Raw genomic sequence first — 14480 nt, forward strand, 5'->3', positions numbered from 1 at the left:
ATGACTTCTTTTTTAACTACTTTAAACAATTACCCCATTTCTAGGCAACCCAGCCTGCTGCCTGAATAGTTTTGTGTTTTCCATAATCCCACTAAAGTCTTACACAGTCTTGCTGAATTTAATTTCTTCAGTTTCCTATTTGTATCCCTGTACTTTCTCAAATCAACCATTATTCTAGTGATGTTGAATTATACAGAACCTTTTGATTATAGTGCTACAAAACACAAGGAACCTTCAATATAACTGAGGTTTCTACAGCGGTCAAACCAGCCTCATCTGCTTTTTTATGCAGAATTACAGAAACCGTGTGACGTGGCACACATTCCTCACCACTTTGGCAATCCAAAACATTGTTTAAACAAGAAGGTACTTTGGCACTGGATATAATTCCCAGAAATACAAAGAAGAAAATTTCAGAACAGTATGACTCCACAAAGAGCCTTAGAGAAAGATCTGCTTTCATTTCCTGCTGGGATCAGTAACAAAATAAATTTCAGCCCCCCCCCCCCCCCCCCCGCCCCCTCCCCTTTTTTTCCCTTTGACCAGCATCAAAATCAGCTCTTTCCAATGTGGGCCAAACTCAGCTGCTGTTCGTTTGGACCTGCTTTCCTTTGTGCTCTAGGATAGACTATGCAATTAATTTTTGCCAAGGTCTGTTGTGTAATTTTACTGAAGCTCACTAATTTTTACCAAAGTCCTCTGCATAATTTTATTCAGGTCTGCTCAGCAGGAAGCTGTTCTGGCTTCTGCTCTGATGGTCTAGCCAAATGCTGGATGCTGCCCTCATATCTGGAACAGGAGCAGTGCACTGCAAGGGCTTCTGAAGAGAGCAGGGCATGTTACAGATACAGCAGCAGGAATGTGCCTACAATCTGGGTGAGGTCTGCTCAAAAATGCTTTTATTCCTAATCCATCTGGAATCTCTTGTTTGAGCTGATGCAGTATGCATTTTATTAATCTGATGCTTTCTTATCCCATATTGGTGTAATTCCATGAACTTTCAGAATTATTTTTATTTATAGTATTATGAAGGAAGGAAGAAACAAATCCTTTACTCAGGAGTTTTTTCTTAAACTTAGAGCTCACTCTCTACTATTTGTGACAGTTTATCTGACAACCTCTTTTTGATGTGATGATTATATTATTTGTGAGTGCATTTTGTCCTCCTTTTCTATAACAGGTTAAACTGTAGATATTTCAGTGCCTTGACTTAATGAGGTCTTTCCCAACCTAGTAAGCACAGCTTTCTACTTCCTACATATGCAATAAAAGGTGAACAGACAATAAGAGATTTTTTCTTCCTTTTCATGTGAATAACATTTTAATAAAATTGCTGGAAAGTTGTGTATATTTATGGAGAATAAAGACTGAGTCATGTATCTAAAAGCCATTTTGAAATCCATGGGGGCTCGAGGTACTTCAATCCTTCCTAAAGTGTGAAAACTTCAGAAAATATTTCAATTGTCCAGAACATTGACTTTTGCCTCAAACCATTGCTCGACATATTGATGTGTGTATTTTCTATGTGCTCCCTTGAATGAACTGAGGAATCAGATGATGAAGGCTTTTCTTCTGAAAGCATACATTCCTTTTTGAAAATAAGGAGAAATTGTTTCAAAAACCCAACTACATTACTTAGGAGATGTAAGTAAGTAAGATATGCTATGGATAGCAGCTATGCTAGTGCTATGGATACCAGAAATCTCTGCTTGGGAAGGTTTTCCTCTTGCCCCCTTGATATTTTATAGATTCTGCAATCAGTTTTGTCTTCTACCTGTAATAAGGAATCTAGAAGAAGTAGAAACTTCTGTCATTTACATACCAGCTGAATCCACAAAGCCATTTAAAAACTTATTTCTCATTGATTTTTATTGAGCAATGGCTCCTAAATGCCTTTGTGGATCTAGCAAGTAATGTTTTCTTTTCTTTTTTGAGATAAAGGTAATTTTATGGCCAAATTCCTTCAAAAACAAAGAATAGTCATGTCACTCTAATGCATGATTTTGATCAGTACTTGAAAACTTGTCAGTGTATTTTACTCCTGTGCTCAGAAACATAATTACATGCTTTATAAAGTATAATCAATATTAGCAGACTAAGGTAGAGAACAATCTAGATCTCTTAATTTGCATGGTTTCCAAATTACTACATTTTTCAATATGTTTGGCAACATTAGCAATTAAATACCATCATGACTTAGAGAGGGAATTAGGAACAGCCTGGGTCGGGTCTTCCAGTTCCTCTTGTGCTTCTTTGGAAATATGAAACAATCTCAAATGGTGTTTGTCTGACCCATCAGACTAGTTTTACATCTTCTTTCTATAGCTGGGGCAGTGCAGAACAGCCAGAGCATGCTGATGACTCTGGCTCATTAATTTTAACTAGACACTGGGTCTGAAGGTTGTTTAATACCTCTGGACTGAAGCTTTCTCTGCCTCTTTGGAGGCCTGATGAATGCATTTGGCAGTGCTGTGTCCAGAGCACCAGTCTGACTAACATGTCTTGGAGCCACTCTGAAACACAGCAATGAATGCAGCTATCCAACAATCAAAAAATGCATTCTGTCACCCTTTTATTTCCTTGCCGCACTTTATGGCCAGCTTATTTTCACAGAAAAAATGCTCCATCTTTAGGAGAAAAAAGGGAAATAAGACCCTGTAGGCAATGGTGGAAGAGCAAGTCTGCTCTACTCTGCCAACTTGCAGTGGTCCCATGGGGCAGTTACCACACCTATGAATCACTGAAGGAAGTCGCTATATTAATCTCACTCTTACTATAGAAGAGCAGAGCATGAAATAACTTGCATGGAAATCCTTAGCTGCTGTTGCAAGGCTTTTTAAAGTATCTTGAAATGTCAAGAGTCAATCTGGCCCTAGTATACCTTAACTTCATACTTAAGATCAATGGGGCAACCCTAACATAAAAATAAGGAATGTGTAACACTATTAATCTGAAAAAGTACTATGTTTAATGACACATTACCTAAAATATATTGTCTACTGGTTTCAAAGTTAACACAAAAATATAACGTGCAGGTGGCTGAGTCTGTGAAATAAGGTTTATGTCTAGAGGTTGTCCTGGTTGTTGCTAGAACACCATCAAACTATCTTCTACCCATAAATATCAGACTTTGTAATGGTCCAGAGCAGAGCCAGCTATAAAAATGTTGTTTGCTATTAACAAACTCTGTGCACTATCCAAACAGGATTATGGAATTCTAGGAGTTGGCCATGAATACATAATTACATGAACTAAACAATTCTATGATTCTATGATTTCAGCAGAAACAAAATACAGTCTAATATTAGGAAGGCATCATGGTATTTAACAACCTACCCTTCTCAAAAACAAAATCAGATTTCAAATATATTAGACTTAGGGTAAACTGCAGTTAGCTGGTACCACTAATCATTAATCTGCATTACTGAGTGTCTTGGGGTGACCTTATGATGTGTATCCCATACCGCTGCTCTGTGCCCAGAAATTAACTTTGTGCCTTTCTGTGCCTTTAAACTGAACTGAGAGGGGGGGAGAGAAAAAAACCAAGACAACTTTTCAAAGCAGTTGTTGAAGGACATGAACACACACTCCTCTGCTTCTGCAGCAGCAAGAGCGGAGGAAGCACCCTTCTTGCTTTTCAGCCAACTCTCGGCTCCTCTTCTCCAGAGGGAGACGGAGAGTTGAACTTTGTTTTCCTGGGACTTCGGTTTTTCCCTTCTTCTCTTCTGGACTGTTTCAACATCAGAACTCCTCAGGAGAGTTCTCCACCAAGGCCCTGGAGGTGGGCCCACGACCCGGCTCCAAGGAGGAGGAGAGAGACCACTTCTACAGAAGGACTCTGAAATTTCCCCAGGTTTTTCTCTCCACAGAAAGAGGTTTTATTATTTAGCATTATTATACTTTTCCTGTGTGTTTGTTAAAGAAATAGTTTTTATCTCTTTCACTTTCTTCCGAGGAAAATTTCTTTTTTCCCGAACCTGGTGGGGGAGGGTGGTTGTAACCTGCCTTCCATCAGAGGATATTTTCCTCCAAATTTGTCCAAACCGGCACACTGATATACAAGCCAAACCCATATATTTGTCAGTCCAGGGAAAATGTTGAATTATTAAAAAAAACCAACCAACCAACCAACCAATGAAACCAAATCAAACCATTTTTGCCAATATTGAGCCATCATGGGATGCCGTAGGGGGTATGATCTCAGACCCTGCCCCAGGCCCAGCCATTTCAAAATTATACAAGTATGTGATTACTCAAATCCTTCCTTTTGACTAAAACTCCACATTTATTTTTCAAAATGGATCTTTTGTGCCTCTTCCCCATTATCTCCTCTTTCTAACTGAAAATTACCAGAAGTGCCAACCAGTCCACAGAGGGGATGAGACAAAACTCTAACACTTCAAGGTTCAAGTGCCTCTGAGGCAGCAGCAGCCCTCACCAGCCTCCCAAAGAGCCCATGGGAGACATCCCCACCAGTCAATAGAGCACTGTCTGTCAGCCCCACTCCTCTCAACCTCACCCCTTCCTTCCTGCCAGCTAATGAGGGAGCTCATTGCAGAGAGGCAGAGATACTATGCCCAGAGGCAGCTGCTCTGAATAATGCCCATTTACATTGGTATTCTAGTCCTGCTTTCCCTTAAAGCTAAAAATGTTGGGGCTTATAGCAGTTAACTGTTCTTATGCATCCTTATGAGGACGTGAAGAAGTTGAGCCTATAGTGTTTCCCTTTATGGGTGCTCTTCAAGGAAAGAAAAGGGGAAAATCGATGACTACAGAAACTAGCATAAAATTAAATCTTGTGAAACACACAATCCTACATTTATTTATGCTCATTTAACCTGTTAAATGGGCTCTTAGCAGGCCATAATTTTTCCAAGTGTCTCTGCATAGTCCAGGCCTCACATTGCTACCTCCTTAACACTTCTAGAAAAAGTAAGACAGCAAAGAGATTTAAAGTTCATTTGTAACAGGTTTCTGTGAGTAGCAGTGCGCTGCATGTTTATCAATGTGCCTTCCAGTCTTGGAAGCAGAAAAATGGGTGTTTTCCTCCTAGCACTTGCCCCCTGTTAACAGAGCAGTGTACAGTTGTCAGCTCCTCTGAACTGTTGCAGCAGCTACAGGCTGAAAATTGGACAGAAGAGGAAAATACAATCCAAACAAAATTGACAACTGTGAAGCAGCACGAATCTGCCTGTTCACTTTGGAGACCCTGCATCTTGTTACCTTTCTGTCGTGATAGGATATAAGGAAAAATGAGGGAGACATCTGGAAGAGCAATTAGAAATGCACAGGAAAGAGAAGTAAACAAGCCAGAAGCAGATAAAGTAGCTTACTAAGCAGTTACATCTTGGAAGGACCCCCCATGCATTCCAGGCCACTTTGCTTGGTGTTTGTACAAACTTGAATTACCTTCCTGAGCCATAGTCCCTTTTCTCTCTCTAGATGTTTGTATCTCTGTATCCTTAAATACCCCAGCTTATCAGTTTTGTCAAGTTTTCTTACAGAAGAGTGAAATAAAACTTAAAGCAAGAGAAAGAAGAGGAGAACATCTATCAGTACATAAAATGCTTCAGGCAGATTTTCATCTGGAAAAATATTAAGGAATGAAAAGGAATGTATAAGTGAGCTACTATGAACAACAATAAAATGTAGTATAACAAGTACATGTAAAATAGAGCTGAGCCATCAGCAGAAAGCCCACAGGTTGCTCCTGCAGCACACAAATGTCCAGACTGACATTTGAATGCCCAAAACGTCTGTATCATTTGCTTCCTCAGCGCACTGTGAGCAGCGTCCTTTAACAGTTACCCTAATAAATGGTTCGAAGGAGACACCCTCGTATTTTCCATTGATATGCAAAATGTTTCCTTAGAGAAAATAAATAAACCAAGCATGAATAAATTTAGGCTGTTAGGCTGTGACATTCTTTACAACTGAAAATCTGGGCCAAGAGTCAGCTAAATGCAACAAATATATCTCCTGAAAAAAAAAGCAGCCCAACCAAAACCTAACAACTCTGAAAGAAAAGGTGTGATACAGAAAACGGTTATATAAATTATTATTATTATTATTTCATTGTATAACTGGCTGCATAAGGGACCCATCAACATCAGAGCTGAACCTTCACTGTACCAATCTGTTAGTGGCTTCTCAAAACATCCCTCCAGGTCAGTGTTGCTGATTCGGTTCCACAAATGATGTTTAAGGTTATACAGGAACATAAGGAGTGCCTTTCCTCTCTGTATTGCATATCTGCATCAATAATCCTTTTAAAGTATGAGCAGGGAGAGAAAAAAAAAAGAAACAGAAAGAGCAGGTTGTATCTAAAACCTATAAACGAGAAACAGGTCAGGAGGCAATAGTGACCAGGGTAAAAAGAAAGTCTTGTTGTGATTACTTTCTTCACTGAGATAAAAAGGACCAATGTGGCACTTCTGCCTCTTCATTGCTCTGGGCAAAGAATTTGCTCAGCAGTTGTGTTAGGTTGCAGGGGTAAGCCAGGCTTGGTCTTCTTGGCCATGGCTTTCTGCCTGTGGCAAGGCTGCAAGCAAGTTTGTGTTTGTTTGCTTTGAACTTGGTAGCCTACACGTGGTTTCACTATAACTGAAGGCTATCTCTGTGATTCCTGATGTGGTCTTTCCCTTCCTCCTTCTGTGGCTCTCCTTTTGTGGAGGGATTTGGGCAGAACAGCCCTCATTTGGCAGCAGCTGCTGTGGGACCCCACCCTGTGCGTGGGACACACCTTCTGCCCTCACAAAAGGGCCCTACTGCAGAGAAGTAATGTGTTCTTCTGTGGGATCGCTTGCAGTTTGCTGAGTCCTTGCTCTCCACTGCTGTGGTGTTGGAATTTAAAAATACCATGTATCAGTGGGGTATGGGTGGGCTTGCGGAGTTTGGCCTCTGATTTCTTGGGGACCAAGGATCTGCTACAGGGCAGCCAGGGAAGAGCCCTGGACTCAGTAATGCTGGTGTACTCCTTGATACTACCCTTGAAGAAATGTGGAAAACCATATCCTTTGCATATCAAGAATCAATCTTACTGCTATCAAGGTTAATGGCAAATTTACAGTTTATTTAAGTGGAGACAAGATCAGGTCACGGGTGGCTAGAACTAGAGCTTGGAGCTGGAAAAGACATTGAAAATTAAGAAGGTGGTTGTGGTTAGATGGAGATTTTTCCATTGTTCTGCTGACTGAAACAGCCCTTCAGCCACTTTCTTGCCCTATTTGTTACATTGACCCCTGAGTTTGTACATGGAGCTCAATTACTTTTCTGGGTGGAAAACAAGGAGTTTTAGTGGGGCTTAATTTGCAAATGCATGTAATCCCTTATGTTGTTCATTCTGTGCTCCCTCTTATGCTTTGCAGTCACAGCAATTGAGGGTGACAGGGAACAGGGACAAGTGGCCAGAAAAGTTGGGAGCTGCTTAGACTACTTCTAATACCACCTCACCTCCTTTACTTTTTTCCTATTTCCATTTCCAAACATGAAATGCAAAAAAGAAAATGTTATTTCATCCTGTCTCATCATCACCATTGCTGTCTGTGTGGCCCTGTCATCTTCTGTCTTTCAGAGACAGTTCTGGATGGTAGTGCTGAGGGCAAGCCCAGGTAGATGAGGTGGCACAGCTCTTACCCCAGCTGGAAGTCAGAAAGTTGGCCAATGCTCTCACAAGGGTTCAGATTTTGTGTGCACTGGATACTAGTGTGAATTAACAGCCCACAGCTTATCAATCAAAGTACAATAGCTGCAAACGTGTGTGTTCTCAGGCAAAATAAAGTCAGCTGTCTTACTTAAGTCTCTCCTGTAGAACCCTGAACTAGGGTAAATTGCCTCAAATTTCCTGGGGCAGACCACTGTGCTGATGCATGGCGACCTGATTGCATCTGAGTCCTCAGTCTGATAGGAAGCACATGAATATTTTAAAGGACCAGCTCCTAAATATTAAGGCATTAGTCTTTATGTCATCGAGCAGCTATGGTATGATATTCCCTTATGGGAAATAGTACACTGTAACTTGTCCTGCCTTACAGTTTATTTGCCTTCCAGTTTTGCACCTTTTTCTCAGGAACACTCTTGTTTCTCAGCCTTCTTATGGAAGTGCCATTAATGCCCTGGGCCCGTGTCCAGCTGCCGTTGCTGCTGTTGGTCCCTCCCCCCAGCTCCTCTGACTCAGCGTTTTGTGAAACCACACTTGGCAGGAAACGCACTTTTAGAGGGACCAGCTGTAATTTAGACAAAAAAGACCATTAGCTGCACTCAGCAGCAATGGCAAGACTGCTTTTTTGCTGCTGTGTTAAAGCAGACCAAGGCCAGGAAGAAATATATTATTTATGTTCACTAAGTTTTGGGTAGACAACTTTTCAAAACTTACCCTGCTTCTTTTGCAGTATTTTGTTCAAATAAATGACAGGCTCTGCTGAGAGATCCTGCTCTGTGGCATTAAGTAGTTAACATTTAACAAGGATCAACCCACAAATCCACAGATGTTTCTGTGGGTGCTTCAAAGGAATGTGGAATTTTCTAAAATGGGAAGACCATAGCATGTGGCAACCAAGATCAGCATGATCTTTGAATCTGATTCTTTCTCCCTGTAGACTGGATTCCCTCCAGAATTGCCTGCTTTCCTCATTAGGATGGAATTACCATTTCCTCTACGGCCAACCAGCCACACACTCTAGATCTCCTTTTGGATGTCAAACACAAGATAAAAGCAGAGGTAGCTTTAGGTGATATATTTACTTCTTGTCAAGGCTGGGGAATATTTCTTTCAAAAGAGCAAAACTCTTTCCTGATACAGCCAAGGTCTCTTGGAATTGTCAAGGTAGACACTTTAAAAAACTATATGGCTTCTCACAGAAAAAACAAGTTTTCTGTGGGAACAGGGCAGTCAAAAAGTCTATTCAGCCCTTTCCCTAGGCACAGCATTAAGGACAGGTCAAGGATAATGAGCTGTGATTGTAAGAGTCATGTGTAAGAGAAAGATGTAGCAATTTCAATCATGGGAGAGTGAGTGGGAAGGATATTTGTCTTGTGCCTTCTCAGGGAGAAATCTGCTTCCTCCTGTAGCATGGTCATCGCCGAGCAGCAGTTATTGGTCTGAACTGGCAGGTTCTGCTCTTGTTTCTGCACTTCTAGAGAAGGGTAAGAGCCCACTGTAGCTTTTGATCTGTTGCAACACCTGGCTGCAAGACAGCAGACTAGGCATTGCAAAGCAGTGAAATAAAAGCCATCAGCAATTAAGCAGAGTATTCATGACAGTGATTGAAGATGACTTTATTTCTTGCTGCCTTTGTTTAAAGAATGTCCTTTCCATATATTCATAATGTACATGACAAATGACTCCATAGCTGTGGGGGAAATACATAATGCTCTCTCTTTCCAATCCAAGGTTGATCACCAAATGATTAAAGCAGTGTTGTTTAAGGTTATTCCCAGGAAGAACTTGCTAACTTCTTTGTTATTGATGCTTATTTGGGCAATTATGCCAAAGTATGTTATGTATGCAATTGAAAAACTTTTTAACCTCATATCTGAACTCATGTGTGTCTGCATATGGAAAAATATCTGTGTATAAGTAATTTAAAATATTAGTTTCATTTTAATGTCTTTCTGACAAAGAAATTGCTATGGAAACAAGCAGGAGCAAAGGTAAATGAACACATTTTTTTTTAGCATGAACAATCCATTCTCTCTCATTGGAAAATTTGAACCTTTTGGCTAAATGAATTCTTAGAAAGGTTAGGGTATTTTTGTTTCTTTCACTGGGAAGGAAAGAAGGAAGCACCAGCAGGTATGATCTGTCAGTGCAAATGAAAAACAAACAAACCAAACAAAAAACCCCAACCAAGAACCCCCCTAATGCAATAGGTTGGAAGACATTCATCTTAATGGAAAAGACACGCTCACTGGTTGAAACCTCTCCCAGGAATGTTCTCCTATGGATTTTTTAATTGATAAATTTCAATTGAAATTTTAAGAGATTATCTGACAATCTGAGAATTCAGCTTTTTCAAACAGCTTTCCAGGACTGCTAGCCTGTTTGAGGCATATGCTCTCTCTTTAAATAAAATTTCAGTTATTTTAAAACAGAGCAGAACTAAAAGCACTACAGACAATCAACAGATCTGATTACAAATTTAATGGCCTGATTCACCCCTGCTCTCCTTCAATTTTGGAGCAGTGTGAATCCAGTGCTTTTTATCTTCTCACCCCAGACACAATCTGGACTAGCACAGCAAGGAACAAGTTTCTGGGAGCTTAAGCTTGTTCCGCTTTATTTGTTTTTCTCTGTTTTTTTTTTTTCTTTTTTTTTTTGAGAGCAGCTGTCTTTGAGATTTGTAATCTTTTCTAAAAGCATGACCATAGTGATCATAAGGGCTTGGTGAATTTATTAACTCTACTTGATTAAATCCTCCTTTGACTCCATTTTGAAAGAATTAGTTCCGGAACACAGATTTAGATCTCCTCTACCATCTATTTGCCAGATGTAGGATGAACTTTATAAGCACTTTTATTCCTTTGGACTTGAACAAGAAATATCCAAATATGTAGTGTAAACCACTAAACCCAGAAGTTAAAGATCATTAAGATTTCTTATTCCAGGCCCTGAACTCTGGAAGTGGATTATCCAATGGCACCAGCTTCCCTTGCAGTCCAGGAATAAATTTGTGACCCTGGCTTGACAGGTAAGTGATATTTTGAGGGAGCCAAAAGTGATTATGTGTTATCTGTGAACAGTGTTTTCCTGACTAAAAATACCTTTGATGAAGGAGGTTGTATTTTAATCATAGCATCAGATATTTCTGAAAAGAGATGAAGCTTATTAGTTCTCCAATGCAAAGACATCTAAGGCTGAACATTTGGCTCAGGGAAAAAAACAACCTGAACTGAACTTCTAAGTTGTGGAAATTATATTTTCATCACATCTACTTAGCTATTAGCAATGATATCTTTTGTTTAAATATGACCAAAACTCTCCTCTCCTTCTCTCTTTCCTTTTATGAGGTTTTTTTCCACAGAAATCATTAAGTTAATCCTTGATAATCCAAGGAAAAAAAAAAAATAGAGGCAGTAGTTAAAGCTCTTCTCTCTGTGTGTTTAGTAAAATGTGATACAGCTTCACTATTAAAACTCTTGGTTTTCTATCCAAATTCTAATAAACACTATATGATGTATAAACTCATAAATGTTCACAGCACATGAATGGGCTGCCTCTGGAAATTACATGGCTTGAGCACAGCATGATTAGATGGAAAGGAAAGGACAGAATTTGTTATGACATTTCAAAGCTTCTTAAAGCACAGTACCTTTACCTACACTTGCCTGCCTGTTACCACAAGGCTGTAGATTGTTATTTAAAAGGCTTATAAAGGTTTTTCTTTCCTAAAAATAATGAAGAAATTAAACATTGTCATTTAAAAATCTCTTTAAAACGGGGTTCTTATCTTCTCCCATTCAGTAGCAGTGCCTGACTTAGGGAAGTGGAGAGGATGTGCATGATTAGCTAATGTCAGATGACATCCTAAATGACACCATGTAGTGATTAAGACACTTGGATTTTTCTAAACTTATATTTTAGTTCTATATAGAGGTGTTGAAATGACAGCTCTGGAGGCTGAAGTCTCCTCTTTGCTCAACAGTGGACAGAAGACAGGATAATCCTGTCTTTGCTTCATTCAGGTTTGTTTTCATCCATTTTCTACAGCCGCTGTTTGTTTTCCAATCAGCCAAAGCTTGCAGTACGGATTTCTCAGGACACATTAATAATTAGATTAAAAGTGGAAGACCACTGATATCTTTTATCTAGGAATCTATTATCAGTAGTGTTTCTTTCTTGAATTCATGGGCTAGTAATCTAGAGGCAGAGACTCATTTTCTAATAATCAAGTACATCTTTAAAATTAACTTCATTTTTTATCTGCTTTCTAGCTAAAAATGCACCTTATAACATGCAAAGCCTTGCAGACTGGTTTTGGTGTGAAAGTGTATTTGAGAAGAGACTGGAAACTATTTCCACAAGTGAAAAAGCTGATTTACACTTAAACAGACTGTTTCTTCAGAAAGGAAGTTTACCTAGGGTAAATGCTGGGTGGGAATGTTCTTTGAAAGGATGTTAATTGTACCTTGGTTCAAAGAACTCCTTGAAATTCCTGTAATGCAATTATGCTAAGTTAGAGGAAGTTAAAGGATTGTGTATTGGCAAAAATGCAGTTAGAATCCCAGTTGAAGTCATGTGTCAGAAGTGCTATTGATGATAACATTGACACCTGCCTCAGATAACTTCAAAGCCTGTGCTCTCTGTATGAACCTAAGTTCACTGAGCTCAGCTAGCAAAAGGACGAACCCAGACAGAGAAACTGGTCCAGACCTCCAAGAAGTGCAAATGGAGCTGTGCCACTTAACAACAGCACATCAAACCCCAGCTCAGCACCTTTTAACACAGAGGAGACAATGGTGCGCTCTGCCAAATGAAACCCAACATCTGTAGACCTACAGCTGTTCATCACAGACAGAAAGGGGTCTCTGTGACTATCTGCTTTCTCTATGCTGGTGGGAAAAATGAGATTGCTCTGTGTGAGTTTCTGAGGAAAGACGGAGTGTAAAAGACAAGTTCCACATTGGTTTCTGAAAGCACTGAGGTTCTAAGGTTTCTGATGTCTTCTGGGCGTGAGTTCCACCCTCATGGGCACCATCTTCAGACAGAATAATGGCAGGTTTTTTGTCTGTCCCACGAAGTGCTTCAGAAATAATGAAGTCTGAACTGATGAATGCACCCAGAACTTAACCTTTGGCAGTAAAACTCATTGCTCTATGTATCACCCCGAGTTTTTTAAACTATTGTTTAACAAAAATGTTTGTGCATTTTGAGTTTGCCTTGATAATTTCTCTCATTTCAAACACAAATCTCATGTTTTATTTAATTGCTGCTCTGTTCTGCCCAGTTCTGTAAAATGACAAGCCAGAGATGAGAAGCCCTAGGATCACACATCCTATTTGGATTTGGCTACGTATTTGGAATGAGTGGCTTAGCAGAAGTCCAAATAATGGAAATATTAATAAATAAATTATTAACCTTTTTAGGTTAATAATCCCTTTTTAGGGGATTTCAGATTTTAAAAATGAGGTGGGAAAGGGCTAGATTTTTCTGCCCAAAGCACTTCTAATTATTTGGTTCAAAGTCTGCCCTGTCGCAGAAGCTCTATCTTTGGGTTCTGGTCCTTTGATTTCCTCCTCTGCAGACAAATGGAAACATTCAGTAGTTCCCACATCAGTCACAACCATGTTTTCTTTTTTTGAGAAAATCAGGAATAGGAAAGTTGCAGAGCAATCTGGGTCTTCCCCAGTTAAGAGTTCCCCTCCAGGTGAGGCACATAACAAGATCTAGGACTACAGAGCTCTTCTGGCTTCTTTAGCAGAGATGCATCCAGGCCAGACCCTCAAATGTTAGGGGACACAGGTCCTCACTCTGCAGATTCAGTCTCTTATTGCTGGTCTCCTCAGCACTGAGTTCTGTCCATAGCACAACTTAAAGAAAAAGAGCCATGGACTTCATGTGAGGAAATAATAGTGGATTTCAGAATTTAGAATTTTGCAAGGGAAAATGCTCCTCCCTGATCATATGGTCTTGCTGTGTACACACTCCAGAGGTGCCCTTGATCTGTTATTCAAATGAATTCCCAGTGAAAAATCATATATGTGTGGTGAAGAGGAGAAAAAATATCACAAATGCTCTTATAGTAGAACTGAAAAATATGGAGTCATAGAATCCAGATGACAAAAATAGATTAATTTTTCATGTAGTGCACTGCAGTTAATCCTTGTGCTCACAGTATACTTTATTTAGAATCACTGCAGAATTCCTCCTCTGATTTTTCTCCCCAAAATTAGCCTGTAGTGATATGCTTCAGACTTCACAGGAGCCTAAAGGTATTTGATTTAATTTATATCTATGAGTTTTGTTCTTTGTTCATTTATTTTAATCACTGTTGGTTTTCTCTCCATTTGACTATCCTAGATATTCATTCTGATACATCATCGGTTATTTTGATCTAAACAAGTCTCCACTGAATACAGGTTTCCCAAAATTTCAGGTACAGCAATCTCATTTGAGAATGAGTATAATTAAATGGAACTGTGGGATTAAACTAACTCAGAGCAGAATGTGCAGTTATAATGTTTCTATAATGTTTATAGTCACAATTCCAATCATCATGCTGACACCTGAGTTTTTAATGAGATTGAACTCAGTATTTTCAGATACAATTATTATTTTAAAGAATATGCAAATATTTGTAAATTTGTAAAGGATTTGTAAAGGATTAGGATGCTGGGTTGTGGTTTTTTTGTAAAATATTCAAATGAATTATTTCATAATGTGTTCAAAGTTAAACCAAAATATTTCACTGCTGTATGCAAAAATATTTGGATATTGAATCTTAAAAAATTAAAATGATTTATGCCTATTACAAGAAAAAATA

General features: G+C 39.3%; 1 long non-coding RNA gene across 2 annotated transcripts; it reads left to right on the forward strand.

Moving 5' to 3' along the window:
• The first annotated feature begins 9053 nt into the window (after positions 1-9053).
• On the forward strand, positions 9054-14094 carry LOC116451042. 2 transcript variants are annotated; one of them, XR_004243073.1, is made up of 3 exons: positions 9054-9144; positions 10606-10688; positions 14018-14094. It is a non-coding gene; the product is annotated as an uncharacterized LOC116451042 (long non-coding RNA). The 2 variants fall into 2 exon arrangements; XR_004243072.1 differs by lacking the exon at positions 9054-9144 and having other exon boundaries at positions 10452-10688.
• Positions 14095-14480: the final 386 nt, after the last annotated feature.

Source organism: Corvus moneduloides, chromosome 1 (assembly GCF_009650955.1).
Source record: "Corvus moneduloides isolate bCorMon1 chromosome 1, bCorMon1.pri, whole genome shotgun sequence".
NCBI lineage: Eukaryota > Metazoa > Chordata > Aves > Passeriformes > Corvidae > Corvus > Corvus moneduloides.